Below are 18688 nucleotides of genomic sequence, written 5' to 3' on the forward strand. Positions count from 1 at the left end.
ACCGTATAGCCTGAGCCTCATTTTGCTGATACTGAGCCAAGGGAAGGGAGGGCTTGCCAGACCTTCTCTGTGAAACCCCACAGGAAGTTTATGAGAGGTGCCAGAGCTGAGAAGTCTTTTTTTTTTTTTAAGATGGCTAGAGAATTACTTGCTGGCCTGTCTCCACATTTACCACAGTCTCTTAAAACAGCAAAAACTCTATAAAGTCCTTGTAGGAGACAAATGATTTTATTGCTGCTTATGTGGAAAGCTCTTGCGTTGGGTGAGAGATCTGAGGACAAAGAGCAGGAAGCCAAATTGCAGTATAGGGATCAGGATGACTGTGTTCCAAGAACAGATGAGAGATTCTGAGGTAACTGGCGATTATGGCTGAGGAAACACACTTCCAATTTAATAGCCATTACAGGACTTGGAAGAGGGCTGAAGAGGTATACATGTGATAGAATACTTTGACACAAGTTATATTTTCTTCACTAGGAACCCTGGAAAAATCAGGTAGTCAACTATGAATGCAGACAGACAGACTATAAAGGCTTGGAAAGATCCTTTCAGGAAAAAATGAGTATGTTTTAAAGTTTAAGTTAGAAGTTTTAGGGCACAATATTCTATGCATCCTTCCATAGGCTGGCTCTCCATAGATGGCTCTCCTCTCATATTACATAACTCTTGAGTGTAAAGGAGAGAGAATTTTCCCAAGTGTTTACTTAGAATTAAACTTTGTAGTTTCCTTATGAGCCCATCATGTTCTCAAAATAGTATTTTTATCTATATATTCATAAAATCTGTGTCGATAAGAATTTCAATATAGAAAATGCTATCTGTTAAGGACAGATGTGTAAAAAAATGTATGAATGACACACCAGATTAAATTTCTTCTTATCATCCTCTCATTTGGATAGCAAAGAACCAGAAGGAGAGAATTGCCCTTTTAGAATTAAAAAAATTCTTTTTAATGAAAAAATACTTCCCCCACACTTTCTTTCATTAACATTATGTTTCATACAAGCATTTCCATACATTGTGTTTTATAAAATTTATCACCATTGGATTATGATCACCTTTGCCTGGTCTTCTCAGGTCCCATTCCTCCCCCAAATAAAATTTAATTGCAAAGGTAATGCAACAATATAGAAATTAAAAAAATATGAGTCCTTTACACCCCCTTTCTCTAGCCTGACTCTCAGATGATGTCTCTCAGACCCCTTGAGGGGAGGACAGTGTCAAGTGGCCACAAGTTTGGTCTTTAGTCTCCACTTAGGGAACTCACCCAGGTAGTGACCTTAGTTAGCAGCTTAGGTCAAAGAATACTTAACAGTCACCAATAATGTCCATGCAGGGGGGTCTTGAGGCTCAGATCATAGACTTAGATATATGAGAAAGAATAGAACGGTTACAGTTGCGTTGCGGGGTTTTTGTTTGTTGGTTTGGTTTTTGTTTTGTTTTTTATTATTTGTGTGTGTGTGTACCGTCAAATCGGATCTGACAGGTACAGGAGGAGATTGCCCCTCCTTTCCCGGCAGAGCATCTGGTGGATTTGAACCGTGCGCCTCTGGGATTGCAGTGCAGCTTCTTGCCACTAGGCCACCAGAGCTCTCCTTGGTGTTTTTTTTTTTTCTTTTTAACAGTTTTGCAAAGTGATAGAAAGTCAGTATTGAGCCCTCAGTTAGATTTATGGGGGTACAGAGAAGCTTATATTGTTCAAGGTATTTGAGAAGAGATCCATTTTCTCCTGGAACCTCTCTCTTTTTGAGGGAGAAAGCTGCTATTTATTACAAACACCTCCATACCATGTGACAGTGCTTAATCAATCAACAAAAACAAGATCAGTGTGATTATCCTAACGGACAGCAGAATCAAAGCATTGATCAGGAGAGTCTGACTCTCGTGGGTTTATGATACTGGCTACTTAGCCATGGTGTCCTTAGGGAAGAAAGAGATGGGACATTGACTAAATACTGAGTGGAATGGTACAATCTGAGATTCCAGGCCAGGTGAATGACAGTCTAGCTTGAATTATCACAACAGTGTTGTGGCCACTCAGTCAATTCCTAGAATTGAACCGGTTTACAGACCCAGAAGCTTAAATGAAAGGGAGGCCAGGTTCCCTTGAGGTGGTTGCTTTTAGGTGCCATTGAGCCGAGTACGACTCATAGCTACTCTAAAAACCACAGACCTGAACCCTGTCCTATCCTGTGGCAACCTCACATCAAACTCTGACACACTCAAGTCCATGGCTGTAGTCACTGTGCCAATCCACCTGGTTGAGAGTCTTCCTCTCCTCTATCTCTTCACCTTTCCAAGCATGATGTCCTTCTCCAAGGAATAGTCTCTCTGAGCAACATACCTAAAGCATGTGAGGCGAAACTTCCCCGTTTTTGCTTCCAAGAAGTATTCGGCCTGAACCTTCTCCAAGATATTATCTGTTTGTTATTTTAGAAGTCTATATGATATTCAGTGTTCTCCTCCAACACCACAGTTCAAAGGTATCAGTTCACCCGCACCACCCCCCACCCCTGTCATCCTTATTCATGGTCTAGCTCTCAACAGCAAAGATTAAAAAGATCAGGGTCTGGATCCGGCACACCTTAGTCCTCAAACTAACATCATTGTTCCTCAGTAATTTGGAGAGCAAGGACCTAGTTATATTGCCACAAATTTATATCATTTATCTTTCTCCTATTTGTATTCAAATGGATCTATAGTCTTTTATGGAAGTGATTGTGGATAAACAGAAGTAATCAAACTTTTTGAAGATTATTGGCTTTTGCGCTGGATTGACAGACTCAAATCATGAGTGTGGCCCAACAGTCAGAGCTGGAGCATATAGTATTAATGGATTCTTAGTTTCAACCTGTCTCATAGTCAACACAATGGGTCTCTGAATCCGTTCTATAAGGATTTTTCCAGTTACCAAATGTAAAATTGGAAGGTATATTTTTGTCGATCTTGAGCAACTGGTTGAGGTAAGAATTTTTTGCAAGTTTTTCTATGGTAGTTACCTTCCCCCCACTCCCTTTCCACATGATGCCCTTAGAGAGTTGAGAATCTCTAGAATGGAATTTATGATGTAAGCTACTTAGTTATACTACCTTTCTTTCAGGGCATAGTACCTACAAAAATATCCTTGCGTTCCTCTGCATGAGACCTAGTCTTTTCTACCTTATTTTTAAATCTATTCATTAGTATTTTTTAAAAAAATTAAAAATATGTAGTGCTATCTATTTATTATTGTCTGGCATCAATTCTTCTTCTGTCATCCTTATTCATTGTCTGCTTTATATACTGTCCAATAAACTAGACAATGAATAAGGATGACAGAATTGCTGTCTTTGAACTGTGGTGTTGGAGAAGAATAATGAACATCCCATGGATTGTCAAAAGAACAAATAAATATGTCTTGGAGAAAGTGCAGCCAGAGTGCTTCTTGGAGACAAAGATGATAAAGTTTTGCCTCACATACTTTGGGTGTGTTCTAGGAGAAGCTATTCCTTGGAGAGAGAAATGATGCTTGGAGAGACAGGGGTCTGCAAAAGAGAAGAAAGCTTCAACCAGGTGGATTGACACAGTGAATGCTGCAATGGCACGAGTGTGTCAGGAAGTGTGAGGATGGCACAGGATGGACAGGGTTCAGATCTGTTGTGCATAGGGTCACTAGGGGTTTTACTCAACTTGATGGCACCTAACAACGATAACAACAGCAGCAACAGCATCTTTTTGATGCGTTGATTATTTTTGAATACTGAATAAATTTTTTATCTATTTGGTTTCCTATTCGTTTTTTGTCAGTTTTGACAAATCATATTTTTCTAGGACATTTTACATCAGTGTAGGATAAATTCTCATCCTCATCTACACCAGAATTGACATAGAGACACACTCATATGGAAGACACATCATGAAAGTATTATTCACAAGGCAAGGAATGTCGAAGAACCAAGCAATGCTCAGGGCTGCCTTACATTGATAATGAGCTTATTAACATAACAACCTCCTCATTTCAAACAGGATCATATTTATAGGTATAGGATTGGGATTTCTATATATATATATATTGAGGGGACACAATTAAATCCATAACATATACTCCATTCTATTTGAACAGACCAAAACATTCAGCAACAGCAATGATAAGAGTCTGTCTCTCTCCCTGATAAAGCATGAGGGAGAAGTGAAATGATTGATGACTTATTTTCATGTAGTTTTCCATCAGAAGTCGTCTTCTAGGGAGAGGTTGAGACCCTAGAAATCATTTCTTTGACAGGCATTTTTATACTATTTAATTTGAGGAAATAAATTTCTGAATGCAGAAATATTTGCCCAATGATTAGTTTATTATGGCAAAAAAGAATTCTTGGTAAGAATTCAGAAAATATTATTTTTTTTCTACCAATTAGTAGTATTGTGATTTCCTTCCATTTTGTCATAGAATAAATAATGCCATTCTTGCCTACTTCCCAGGATAATCTCTCAAATGGAAGAAGGAATGGAGACATACTTAGTATTCAGGTAGGTTATGTAGCACATTGGATAGATTAGGGTTACTAAGGTTGACATTCAGCATATCTATGACCTACCTCTTGGTTATGATTGACCATCTGTTATACTGTCTCCTGAAGAAGGCAGATTTGGCACAAGTGGAGATGCAGCACAAAACTGTTCACTTTGCTTTGTTTTTAAAGGTGGGAAGAGGAACTTGAAACTATAAACATTGCTTTTTTTCCTGTGCCAATCAATCATTTAATGGTTTGGTTTAGTTCCTGTTTTGCACAGAATACCTATCGTCGGCTGGATTGCGCATGGATTTGGTCTAAACTAACAGAAATGAAAGAAGTCTGAGGTGCAATTGCTACAGTTTCTCTCATATGGATCCCGAGTGTGTTTTTATTAAGTGCTCGGGTAAAGCATACATACACATCAAGTTTTTATCAGGTGGGCATTTCAGAGGGAATCCTTTCCATTGAAGGCAAGTCTGTCACAAGAGAGGTAAAGGTTGGGTGGTGGGGCATAAAAGCAGGAACAAGGAACAAAATAAACTTTGCTTGTATCACAATTGTTTTGAAAGTTAGTCCTGATTTTGGTCCACAAGGTATTTCCCAAGATTTCAACATCAATGAAACACAAAGAGAGTAGGAATGAGAGTCAGAGGAAGGTTCCTCTAGTGCTTAAAAGATTTTTTTGGTAGATTTACTGGGGGAGGCCTTCCCTAATTGCTGTTGGTAGGATAAGTCTTTGGAACTAACTCCACAGTATAGTTATTGAGGAAAGGCAGAATCCAGTTCTGGCCAAGAAAGACAAGTTTATTGAGAAGAAACTGCCAGGCTGGCTCTAAAGTAGAGACCTGCCACTACTTAGAGTGGGTTTTATATTGTCTTACAAGGAAATTGGGAGTGAAGAAGTTCACAGCTGCTTGGTACAAGATAAGGGAGTAGTAAGTCAGGAGTCGTAGATAGTTATTCCTGGGAAAGGGAGGTAAAATAGTTTTGCAGCTCCAGTAGAGATAAAACAGAGTTGCAGCTGCTGTTTTGATCATTTCTGTGGCTGTTCTGGGAAAGGAAGAGGGGGCGAGCAGCTCTACAGCCCTAACACACAGTAATTTCTGTGCAGAGATTTAAATGTTCATCCACAGCAGTCAGAATATCTCTTCAGACAGACATAGGTTGTGTGTTTGATTCTAGACGTTGCAAAGTCCCATCTGACGTGACTATTCATTTACAAAGGGGCATGAGCCCTTTCAGTGTTTCTGAAAGATGATGTGAGGTAAAGAGGGCTAAGACCAGCCTATACTTTTTCCTATGAAATGATCATGGGGCAGCTTGAAAGGACTGGCTTCTTTCAGTGAGTCTAAAGCCCAAAGCACTCTGCCCCAATCCCTTGGAAGATGCCACTTATGTCTAAAATGTCAAGAAGGGTATTATCAGAAGAGGGATGATCTTGGCATGGCTTCCAGTATTCATTTTGTCTCAGCACTATGTTGCTTAGGTTTAAGTAAGCTGTTAAACTGGTTTGAAGAGGCAATTCCAGAATAGTTAGCATAGTTTAACACTAAGGTATTCTCCTGGAGAAAGTGGGTGAAAGGTCTTGGGAAGCTCATTTGGTCCAAATGATTAAAGTCCAACCCTTGTTGATCTAAATGAGAATTCAGCTAGTTTCATCCGGCGGCGGCAGCCCAGAAGCTAGAAGACCTCGGGCCTCTGCCTTAATGTTTAGCTTTTTTTTTTAAATGGTTTTGTCCTTTATTTAGAATTTTTGTAGTAATTTTTTATTACATTTTTAAAAATTTATAATTAATTTTAATGAAAATTTACAGAGACTTTGGATTTCCATTCATTCATTGTTGCACTTTTCTCTCCTCCCAGTCCTCCCCACCCAGTACACTACCGTCTCGGAAAAGTAAAAGAAACATTCTTTCATTGTTGTACAATCCCTCCCCCCAGGTCCACTCCACTATGCAGCCTCTTCTCTTGACTCCTGTCATAATAAAAATACCTAATCACATATCCCTTTTAAACAGTTCTTTCCCTCATCTGTTTCAATGCAGTATACATTCTTTAATCCATCTTTCTCAGTCTCCCCCTAACCCCAAGGTCAGTCCTGTTTTACAACAGTGGCACCATGCAATATTTGTCCTTTTGTGACTGAGATATTTTACTCAGCATAAGGTCCTCCAGGGCCACCCATTTTTAATAATATTGCATGAGTTCCTTGTTTTTCAATGCAGTGTAGTATTCCATTGTGTGCATATACCACAGCTTCTCTATCCATTCATTTGTTGATGGGCACTTAGGTTGTTTCCAACTCTTTGCTATTGTGAACAAAGCCACAACGAACATGGGTGTGTACATATCTGCTTGGATGTCAGTTATGGTCTGTTCGGGGTATATTCCCAGTAGTGGAATTGCTGGGTCAAATGGTATCTCTATTTGCAACTTTTTGAGAAAGCGCCACACTGCCTTGCACAGTGGTTGCACTATTTTACACTCCCACCAACTGTGAATAAGGGTTCCAGTTTCTCCACAAGCTCACCAGCATTTGTTGCTTGCTGCTCTATTAAACTTTGCTATTTTTACTGGGGTGAGATGATATCTCATAGTTGTTTTGATTTGCCTCTCTCTTAGAGCTAGGGATTTTGAACATTTCTTTATGTGCTTGTTAGCCATCTGAATGTCTTCTTTGGTGAAGTGTCTGTTCATATCCTGTGCCCATTTTTCTATTGGATTATCTATCTTTATCTTGTTGTGGTGAATGTTTAGCTTTTTTCCACCTGATCTTGTCATTGTTTCTTTAGTACCTATTTGGTATGTTTGTGTCTATTATGCCTTTAAAATAATTAATGCATATTCCTATTTATTTATTCATTTATTGCTCTTTGTTTCAATTCTGTAATTCTATTTCTCTTTTGTTCTCTTTCTTCACTTGAGATTGGCGTGCACTTATTATGTGTGCTTTAAAGTCATATGACTACATTTAGGAACCAGTACCTACTTTATATAGGGAAATTATATGTAAGTCAGTCCACCTGTCAAAATGAACTTATCAGGCTGATGTCATGTGCCCACACCAGGAGACACTGCTGCTGACCCCATGCGCCAGGAGCTAGCGATACTGGTCACAAGGAGTGAGTGACACGAGGTACCATGAGTGTGTGACAAGGCACTAGGGGCAAGTGATGGGGTGCTGAGAGCCATGTGGGATACTGAGAGCAATGTGAGGTGCCCCACCCTGGGAATGCCCCATGCTGAGATCAACACTGAAATTTGAGTGAGGTACTGCCCCACACCAAGAACAATTCTGGAATTTGAGTTAGGTACTTTGTGGGGGGGGGGGGTCACTGCTGTTTGTCTTGATCACATGGGACACCTTAAACTCAACCAAAAGAGAATAAGACAGCTGGAGCTTGTCCTTGAAGAGAAAACCAAGGCTTCCTAGTTTGCCAATCAGATCTCCATGCTCTGCTTTGTGTCTCCTCACATCCAGGCCATTAACTGCCTGTACTCAGAGCACCTTGGGCTGGCCTACCTGTGGCAGTTGTCTGACTGAGGAGGCTGCTTTCACAGGCCTTTTCTCTACCAAACTGAAGCTGATCCTCCTCTGGGTCAGAAGGCAGAGAGAAATCCAGGCAGGGTAGCTGCCCCAAACACTTCTGGAGCAGTGACTGCAGATCAAAAACCGGCTATCACCTCAGGCATGAAAAACTCTACCATAGCAATGTCACATAGGAAGCAGGCTACCTCACCCCCATATAAGCCCAATACAAAATGTCACCCCCAAAAAGTGACACAGTATCAATGGATGTTCTGAAGACTGAAAATTTGATGGAACTTTCTGACACAGAATTTAAAAGAATAGTGATTGAATATTTTCAATGGATGGAAGTCAAACTTGAAGAATTACAGGATACTGTAAGCAAAAACCAGAAGGAGCTTAAAAATGAAATCCAAAACAATGCAGATAAAACAAACAAAGCATTAGAGCCTCTGGAAAAACAAGAAACCACAATCCAAAATACAAGGTCCAAAGATTCAGATGCTATCAACTTGATGAAGGACACATGAACAGAGTTGAAGAGGTGGAACACAGAACCAGTGAAGTAGAAGATAAAATTTTCACCACCAATTTGCTAGAACAAAAAGCAGAATAAAAAAGGAGAAAACCCAAGAATAATGTGGGACACCATCAAGAGAAATAACATGCACATCATCAGAATCCCAGAACAGTAAGAAGTAAGTAAAGACACCAAAAAGGTTGTGGAAGAATTACTAGAAGAAAACTTCCCAGACATAATGAAGAATGAGAGAACACCATATAGAATAGACCCCAAAAGGAAAACACTAAGGCATATATTATAGACAAATTTTCCAGAACCAAGTTTAAGGAGAGAATTTTAAAAGCAGATGAGGGAGAAACAGAGAGTAACTTATAAAGGATAGCACATAAGATTAAGTGCCAATTTCTCAGCAGAAACCATATGAGCAAGAAAACAGTGGAATGACATATATCAAACACTCAAAGAACATAACTGTCAACCAAGAATACTGTACCATGAAATATGAAGGAGAGATAAATATATTCCCAGAAAAACAGAGCCTAAGGGAGTTTGTAAAAACAAGAGCAACATTGCAAGAAACACTGATAGATGTCCTTCTTACAGAGGTGCCACAGAAAACAGGATGTACCAAAGTAACCAGCAACAACACCAAAAAGAACTCAACAAAATGATAGCAATAAAACATTGCCTTTCAATAATCACACTGAATGTGAATGGTTTAAATGTACCACTAAAGGGAAAAAGAGTAGCAGATTGGATAAAAACACAAAATCCATCAATATGCTGTCTACATGAGACACACCTGAAAAGTGAAGATAAAGAAAGACTAAAAATAAAAAGGTAGGGAAGAAAACAATATACCAAGTAAATAGAAACCAGAAAAAAGCAGGAGTAGTGATATTAATCTCTGATAAAATAAATTTCAATGCAAAACCCAACACGAATAGAACAAGAGGATATAACAATAATAAATATTCATGCACCAAATTATAGAGCTGCAAAATATATAAAACAAACATTAACAAAGCTGAAAAAGGAAATAGACAACACCATTATAGTAGTTGGAGACTTCAGTACACCACTCTCAAGAAAAGGTAGAACTACAAGAAAGAAACTCAGCAAAGATGCTGAATAATTAAACCACACAATAAACCAGCATGATCTCATAGATATTTTTAGGCTAATACACCCCCCCCCAAAAAAAAGCACAGTATACCTTCTTCTCCAATGTGCATGGAACATTCTCCAAAATAGATCACATTTTAGGTCACAACAAAAGCATCAATAAATTAAAAAACATAGAAATAATACAAAGCATCTTCTTAGACTACAATGCTACAAATTTAGAAATTAATAACAAGAGGATAAAGGAGGAAAAATACCATCCATTTGGCAGCTGAACAACATCTTGCTTGAATATGAGTGGGTACAAAAAGAAGTAAAAAATGAAATTAAAAAGTTTCTTGAAACAAATGACAAAGAAAACATAACTTACCAAAACCTCTGGGAAACAGCCAAAGCCATAATCAGAGGTAAATTTATAGCCATAAGCAACACATTAAAAGACAGGGAAAAAATAACCATTGACTCTCTAACTCAACATCTCCAACAAATTGAAAGAGAACAGCAGGAAAACCTGAAAACCTCCAAAATGATGAAAATCATAAAAATTAGGGCAGAAAGAAATGAAATAGAAAACAGAAAAACAATTGAAACCATCAACAAAATAGGAGTTGCTTCTTTGAAAAGGTCAGCAATATCAACAAAACTCTAGCAAAACTAATAAAAGAAGAAGATCCAAATAAGAAAGGAAATGGGCAATGGCACAAAAGAACCAACTAAAATAATAAAGTTAACAGTGGAATATTATGAAAAACTATACCTAAACAAATATGAAAGCTTAGAGGAAAAGGACAAAAACTTAGAACTTCACAACCTACCTACACTGATACCAACTGAAATTGAATACTTGAACAGACCCATTACAAAAGACGAAATTTACAAAGGTAATAAAACAACTTTCAACCAAAAAAAAGCCCTGGACCAGATAGTTTTACAAGCAAATTTTATCAAACGTTCAGAGAAGTTCTGACATCAATTCTACATAAGCTATTTCAGAAAATAGATAAAGATGGAATTCTCCTAAACTCATTTTATGAAGCTGACATATCTTGAGACCAAAACCAGGTAAAGACACCACCAAAATAGAAAATTATAGGCTGATGTCACTCATGAACATAGATGCAAAAATCCTGAATAAAATCCTGGCCAATAGAATCCAACGATACATAAAAAAAAAATTCACCATGACCAAGTGGGATTCATAACAGGTATGCAAGGATGGTTCAACATAAGAAAAGCAATCAGGACTATGCTCTGCACTGTGACTATGCCCGGCCAATCCAGACAACTAAATAGGTACTTTGAGGAATAAACTGCTGTGAAGCCTGGTCACATGGGATCCTTAATTCAGGCAGCAGGGATGTCTTGGGCCCCTCATGGGAGGTGAGAAGCTACTTCCAGAAAGGAACAATAGGCTTCCTCTGTGCTCACTCATGTTCTTAGGGGGAAAACTGCTGTCAGGCCCTCAGCCTTGCAGGCCTCAGGTCAAAAAGGGAGCACAAATATATAGGTGCTTCTCAAAATATTGCTGCGTATTAATGTGGACATTTGAAAGCCATGGAAGCCACAAGAACTGGCAGGGTGCAGCAAATGTTGGTGGGGTACAGTGAGCCTCAGTGGGGTGCAGGAGTCAGGATGGGGAACAGTGAGTCACAGCAGGGAGCAAGGAGCAGCAGTAGGACAAAGGAAGCCAGCGGGAAATTGAGTGAATTCTCAGCCGCACTCCCCTCCTGTGTGCATCTGTGTGTGCGTCTTTCTCCCGCCCCACCTCCCAAGTGTGTGTCTGCACATGCACCCACCCTGTGTGTATCTACTTGTGTCCCTGCCCAACCTTCCTCTGGAGCAGTGACATCAGATCAAGAGCCAGCTAGCATCTCAGGCGCGAAACACTCTACCACAGCAGTGACCTGAAAGAAGCAGACTACCTCACTCCCAAAAGCAAGATATCACCCCCCAAAAAGAGACACAATAGCTTTGAATTTCCTGAAGCCAGAAAGTCTAAAGGAACTTTCTGACAAAGAATTCAAAAGAACAATGATTGAATATGTTCAATGGGTGAAAAACACATGAAGAAATGCACAGACTGGAGGTACATGAGAGTAGATTATCTTTCTTAGCACTGTTGGGCAGATGGACAGTTGGTCAACACAAAGTGATTGCAGGGTCCAGGTGATAGGAGACACTTCCATCTTTAATACTGCTTTACAGGTTTCAAGGAGATAGCTTTTCTGCTAGCCAGCTGGGAGAAGAACGTTGCACTGAGGTGAGTCTGGGAGAAATTTGTTATGGAGAAGACCCAAAATTGCAGTTTTCATTGAGATTGTGCATGAAACTTCTTTCAAATTCTACTGATTAGTGTTTGGTCTGTGGTCCTATATGACCTCAAGGGAAACTTGGAAATGAGTTACAGCTATGTACTCAGAAAGATTAAACACACAGATTTAGGTTAACAGCACCGTGCCCCTCCCTAGTGAACAAATAGGTGTGTTTCCAAAGTGAAACTGTGGATGGTTACAGTTTACACCTCTCTATTTTCTTATGCTTTGTGAAAAAAAATATTATTACATTAATTACTGTTACAATGACAAAAGGCCACAAATGAGATTTAATAAAATCTAAGCCAGGTAGTTAGAACATTAATTATTTTTCTGTAGAAACAAGTAAGATGGGTGTTTGAATCCCCAATCCAGCTTCTAAAATCCCATATAGCCCACAAAGTGGTTGAATATGGTGCTAATCATAACTAATTATTAACTCTGTCCTGTTATGCAAAGGTATTTATGTCTAACTATGAGAGTCAGCCTGAATTCTTCTAAGAGCAGGAGGGTGCAGTGAGGCTGAAGAATAAATGGAAACACAAGCAGAGAGCTGAGAATCAACCTCCTTCCGCTTTCCTTTTTTTTTTTTTTGCTTCCCTTCCTAGGTTCCCTCTCTCATCCTTTGACCCTACACTTCTCATGATATATGGCACCTTCACCTTCTAGAGGAATCCGTGCTCCAAAATGAACTTCATTTTATTCCAACAAAATAATGGCTTCACTCACTGACTTTGTTTAGAGATTGTAAAGAAAATCCTTCAGTTAACAGCCATGCTCTTAACTACCGTACCACCAAGGCTCCTCATGGCAAGGAAAACTAATGTTAGCTATGGAAATTAAGCAGACACCCAATATAATACATATTCTTGTATATATGTACAGCTGTGTGTGTATGCATGTGTATTTAATATATATGTAAAAGCATCTTAGTCTTGAAAGGACGTGCTCAAACTGAGAACAGTGTAATCACTCTTGGACAAAGGGCCTGGGTTTAACCACAGCCCTGTGTTCCTTGCAAGAGAGTGTTTGAAGGGAAGAGAGGATGAACAGTTACCTTTGAGTCATCTGTGTCTTTCTCCAGATGCAGATAAAAATGAATTCCAACCTTGGTTGTGATTTCTATGAACCAGAGAGAGCTTGCTTCTTTCTCGTGATGAGTGATAATGTGTGCAACCCACGTTGATTTTTCTGCTTTGGTCTTTATGCAATGATGATGTTATTTCCTATGATGAGGTCTGATCAGACCTGATCTTATCTAAGAAGATTCAAGTGTAATACACCACCATTCATCTGGTCACAGCTTCATTTCAATGTCAAAGTCTCCTCAGGAGTGTTTGGGGACACTGGCAAAGCCAGAGTCTTAATCTGGAGGCTGCATCTGGCTTGCTCCTTCTGATTCTGCAGATTTGGACTCAATTAGTTTCTGAGGTCAACAATCTGTGACTTCACCTGTCGTCTCTGGATTCATCAGTCTCTCAAACAAGCATCAGCCAGCAGCAGAGACCAACACTGAATTCCTGATATGGAATCATTCTCCAGGGTGATCAGCCAGGAAACTGGGGGCTTATTGGTGGAACTGAACTGCTTCTATTATGGAAAGGGTAGTGTTTTGTTAATGCAATAGATGCTTTCTATAGATAGGGATTTGTGTTTCTTGAATGCAATGCTTCTGCTAAGCCCACCATCATGGAAGTACAGAAAGCCTTATTTACCATTATAGAATTCCACATAGCATTACATCAGATGAAATGATTCACTTCAGAGCAAATGAAGTATGGTAATGAATTTATGCTTGTGGAATCACCAATATTGTATGAGTCATAGCAAGTTATGGCTAACTTTGAGAATAATGAGAATTCAAGAACATTTAATTGGGCTCATGCAAAACCTTTACCTAGACCAAGAGGCTGTTGTGCAAATAGAACAATGGAACACTGCATGGTTTAAAATTAGGAAAGGTGTGCATCAGGGTTATATCCTTTCTCCATACCTATTTAATCTGTACACTGAGATTATTCAAGAAGCTGGACTCTGTGAAGAATGTGGCATCAGGATTGGAGGAAGGATCATCAATAACGTTTGTTATAAAGATGACACAACCTGGCTTACTCAAAATAAGGAGGACTTGAAGCACTTGCTGCAAAAGACTAAAGACTACAGCCTTCAATACGGATTGTATCTCAATATCAAGAAAGCAAAAATCCTAGCCACTAAACTGATAGGCAACATCATAATAGAGAAAAGATTAAGACTTTTAATGACTTCATCTTACTTGGATCCACAAGATCAGGAGACATATTGCACAGGGACCTCTCCAAATTCTTGGGGAACAATGATGCCAACTTGAGGTCAAAGATATGCCTGATTCAGGCCATGGTCTTTTCAGTCACTTGCTATGCATCTGAGAGCTGGACAATTACTAAGATGAGAGGAGAAAAATTGATGCCTATGAGCTGTGGTTTTGGAGAAAGTACTGAATATCCCATGGATGGCCAAAAGAACAGATATGTTTTGGAGAAAGTGTAGCCAGAGTGCTTCTTGGAGTCAAAGATGATGAAGCTTCGTCTCCTATATTTTGGGCATGTTGGTAGGAGAGATTACTCCTTGGAGAGGGATATCATACTTAGGAAGGGAGAGGAACAGTGAAGGAAAGGAAGCCCCTCAACCAGGTGGATTGACATAGTGACTGCAGCAATGGACTTGAGAGTGTCAGAGGTTGAGGATGGCATGGGGTTCAGATCTGTTGTTCACAGGATCTCTGTGAGTCATACTCAACTTGATGCCTCCTAACAAACAACAATCATATTCCTTATCAACCTGAAGCAACTGCTTTGGTAGAACAATAGCATGGCCTTCTTTTTTTAAAAAAAATTTTTATTATTAATTTCAATGAAAATTTACAGAGACTTTGGATTTCCATTAACTCATTGTTGCACTTTTCTCCCCTCCCGACCCTATCTCCCTAGTACACTTCCCTCTTGGAAAAGTGAAAGAAAAATCCTTTCATTGTTTTACAAACCCTCCCTCCACGTCCACTCCACCATGCAGCCTTTGCTCTGGGCTCCTGTTATGACAAAAATACCTAATCACATATCCCTTTTAAACAGTTTTCTCCTTCATCTATTTCAATGCAGTATACATTTTTTAACTCATCTTTCTCAGTCTCCCCCCATCCCTGATGTCAGTCCTGTTTTACAACAGTGGCACTATGCAGTATTTGTCCTTCTGTGACTGAAATTCTTCACCCAGCATAATGTCCTCCAGGGTCACCCATTTTAAATAATATTGCACGAGTTCCTTGTTTTTCAATGCAGCGTAGTATTCTATTGTGTGAATATATCATAGCTTCTCTATCCATTTGTTTGTTGATGGGCACTTAGTTCCAACTCTTTGCTATTGTGAACAAAGTCACAATATACATGGGTGTGCATATATCTGCTTGGGTGACAGACACAATGACAGTGCCAATGTGGTGGTGATACATTGCGAGGTGGGACCAATGTTCTCTAGGAGGCTGTATGAGCTCCACACCAGCATCCAGTATATGGAACTGTTTCTCCAATAGCTGGGATTCACAGATCTAGGAATTAAGAGGCTGAAATGGGCACACTAAAAGTGGCAAGAAGCTACGCTGCAATCCCAAAGGCACTTTGTTCAAATCCACCAACTGCTCTGAGGGAGATGGATAGGCAATCTCCTCCCATGCGATTCACTGCGTCTGAAAACTACTACGCATTGGTTCCAACTCGACACAACAATTAACTATTCTCTGAAGTCATCTTTTAGTGCAATAACATGATTTCCATTGAAGCAATCTTCCACATGGAGAATCAAGAAAACATAAATACAAACCACCAGTTCCTCTGAAAGCCCTTCTCTCCTCAGGCTTGGGGTGACTTCCTTCTCCATGGCAAGATTCCTGACGGCTAACTCCACCTTTTCACCCCCACCAGGAGACGGCGATGAAGGGCCAGGAGGACCTGGGCCAGACCCAGGCTCACCTGATTCCCTAAACCTAGCTGAGCTTCCAGGGTGCTTTAAGTGGGCCACAAATTGGGCTGGGAATTGGACCAGGTGCTGATTTCTGGGGCATTCCTGCATTCCCCTTACCATCTGAGTTCTATGGAGACAGGGCATACTGTGAACCTGGCCCAATGCGGCCCAGAGATTGCTCTTCAGGGAGCAAGGTGGGGACTGGGGTGGAAGTCAGTTCTGGGGGGGGGCCTCACCCGAGCCCAGTGCTGCTCCCCCAGCTGCTGTGAAGGTGCACAAGGAGAAACTGGGTGAGGAAGACAAGGACACCATGACTCCATGTTCACATGATGGAAAACTACGCAGCACTCAGGAGCAACAATTCTGAAAAAAATACTACATAAGTTGGGGGAGACTGGAGAACGTCATGCTGAGTGAACTAAGATCCTAGCAAAGACTTGAAAACAGAGGGTAATGGTGGGCTTAGCACGTCAGTGAAGGAAAGTGTGTATGTGTGAAATCTGCATAATTAAAAAAGAAAAAAAAGCCCACAACAAAACTCTGTAGATAGATCTAGGGCAGAATGCTAAACTCTTAAACCAAAAGAGGATCACCCAGGTGATGCGGGGCCCACTCTGGGAGTTCCCTTTGGGAAGGAGTTTAGCTGAACAACCATCTGTCACTTTGAGACTGCAGCTTGCTTTCAAGATCATGTGTAAGCTGCAGCCTCTGCTACAGAATCAGGTGGAGGAAGCAGACAGCAAGGGAAACTCCAGGAGATATTATGCAACACAGACACCTTCCTGCAGCAGGCCCGAAGGAGAAAGCAGACAAACATTAAGATCTGAGTGACAGGTAGCCTGGATGCCTGTTCCCTCCTGGAACCCAACCTGCAGCAGATCAACCACATCACCCAGTAGCTTGGGCTGGAGAAAGACTCTAGCACCTTCTAATGCAGTCCCATTCGCCGTGGTCGGTAGTAGTGGTTAGGCAGCATGAACCCAAAGAGAATGTTTAGATAGCAGGGAGAGTTAGGAAAGAAAGGAGGGGGAGAAAAGGAAAACACAGGAAGGAAAGAGGGTGAGTGGTGTTACATTGTGAGAATTACAGTCAATGTCATAAAACAAAATGTGTGTGAATTGTTGAATGGAAACTCAGTCTGTTCCATAAACCATCCCCTAGTCACAATCGGGAGCTCTGGTGACTTGTTTGTTGTGTATCAGTTGAGCAATAACTGATCCTCCCAGCGGGTTTTCACAGCCAGTAAATTGCACAGGAGGTTACCCATCCTTCTCTGGTGAAGCAGCCAGTGGCTTCACACTGCTTTTGAGATTGCAGCACAACTTCCTGCCACTAGGTCACCAAAGCTCCCTGGTGTTGTATTAATTCACCATATGTTGTTGTTGTTATGTGCTGTTGAGTTGCCTGCAACTCATAGTGACCCCATGTACAACAGCCCTATACCCTGCTCTATCCTGTGCCAATCTTATTGTCTCTGACACAGCTACTTCCACTCTCCCTCCACCCTCTCAAGCATGATGTCTTTCTCCAAGGACTGGTCTTGCCTTGCAAAATGTCCAAAGTATGTCAGATGAAACTTCAGAAACTTGCCTCCAAGGAGCAGTCTGGCTTCATCCTCTCCAGGATGAACTTGTTTGTTCTCCTAGCAGTCCATGGTGTATTAAATACTCTTCTCCAGCACCACAGCTCAAAGGCATCAATTCACCTTCTATCATCTCTAGTCATTGTCCAGATTTCTGATGTATAGCAAGTAATTACAAAGACCATGGCCTGTATCAGGTGCACCTTAGTCTGCAGACCGATATTGTTGCTCTTCAGTACTTTGGAGAAGTCTCTGACAGCAGACTTTCCAATTAAATTAGTCTCTTAATTTCTTGGCTGCTGGTACCAAGAGTGTTGATTGTAGAGGCAAGCAAACTGAAACTCTTAACAATCTCAATCTCTTCATCATCTATCATTAGGCTGCCATTTGGCCCAGTGGTGAGAACCTTATTGTTTGGCTAAAAATTAGGTACTGGAAATGAATTCAATATGGGAGATCAGGAGCTATCATCATGGGGGTTCACTGGTCTCCATAAGATCCGAAATCCTGATCTTTTCTCACGGTCTTGAGTTTTGTTCCTCGTTTTTTTCTGCCTCTCTCCAGGACCATCTAGTGCAGTCCTGTACACTGTGGTTGGTAGTAGGAGTTGGACTCCATGTGGTTCATCTGGTCTCAGGCTCATGCAGACCAAGGTTCGTATGTCCCAGTTGTCTTTTGGACCAAGTATTTCCAATACACGTTTCATTTTCTTCGATCTTCTTAGGCCCAAACTAAGTCAGGAGAGACTATCAAAGGATAGCATGTTAGATAACTACTCATAAGCTTTTACTCTTTTGTCATTACTCATCAAAGTAGGATGTCGAACGTGTGTGTGTGTGGCGGGGCTGAGGAGTGCTATACTGTGTCGGTTTGAGCTTAATGCACTGCAAAACTGTGATTCTGAAGGTTTTTCAATGGCCGATAAGTAAGGAGAATGGAAGTAGAGCACCAGACCTTTCTTCAAAGCCACTTCTTGGGTGGATCTGAACCTTTGTAGGTAAGCAGTCAAGTTTGCACACCCAGGTTTTAGAAGTACAAAGGACCTTTTCCAAGAAAATTACAAAACATTACTACAAGAAACAAAAAGAGATCTTGAAAAGTGGAAGAATATCCCTTGCTCATGGATAG

The 18688-nt window shown here is 40.5% G+C and overlaps 1 pseudogene; it reads left to right on the forward strand.

Moving 5' to 3' along the window:
* Positions 1–15892: 15892 nt before the first annotated feature.
* Positions 15893–18688, forward strand: part of LOC102858669 — a 135311-nt pseudogene continuing 132515 nt past the window's right edge.

The sequence above is a fragment of the Elephantulus edwardii genome, unplaced genomic scaffold (assembly GCF_000299155.1).
Source record: "Elephantulus edwardii isolate Elephantulus edwardi_28Jun2011 unplaced genomic scaffold, EleEdw1.0 scaffold00004, whole genome shotgun sequence".
In the NCBI taxonomy this organism is placed as follows: Eukaryota; Metazoa; Chordata; class Mammalia; order Macroscelidea; family Macroscelididae; genus Elephantulus; species Elephantulus edwardii.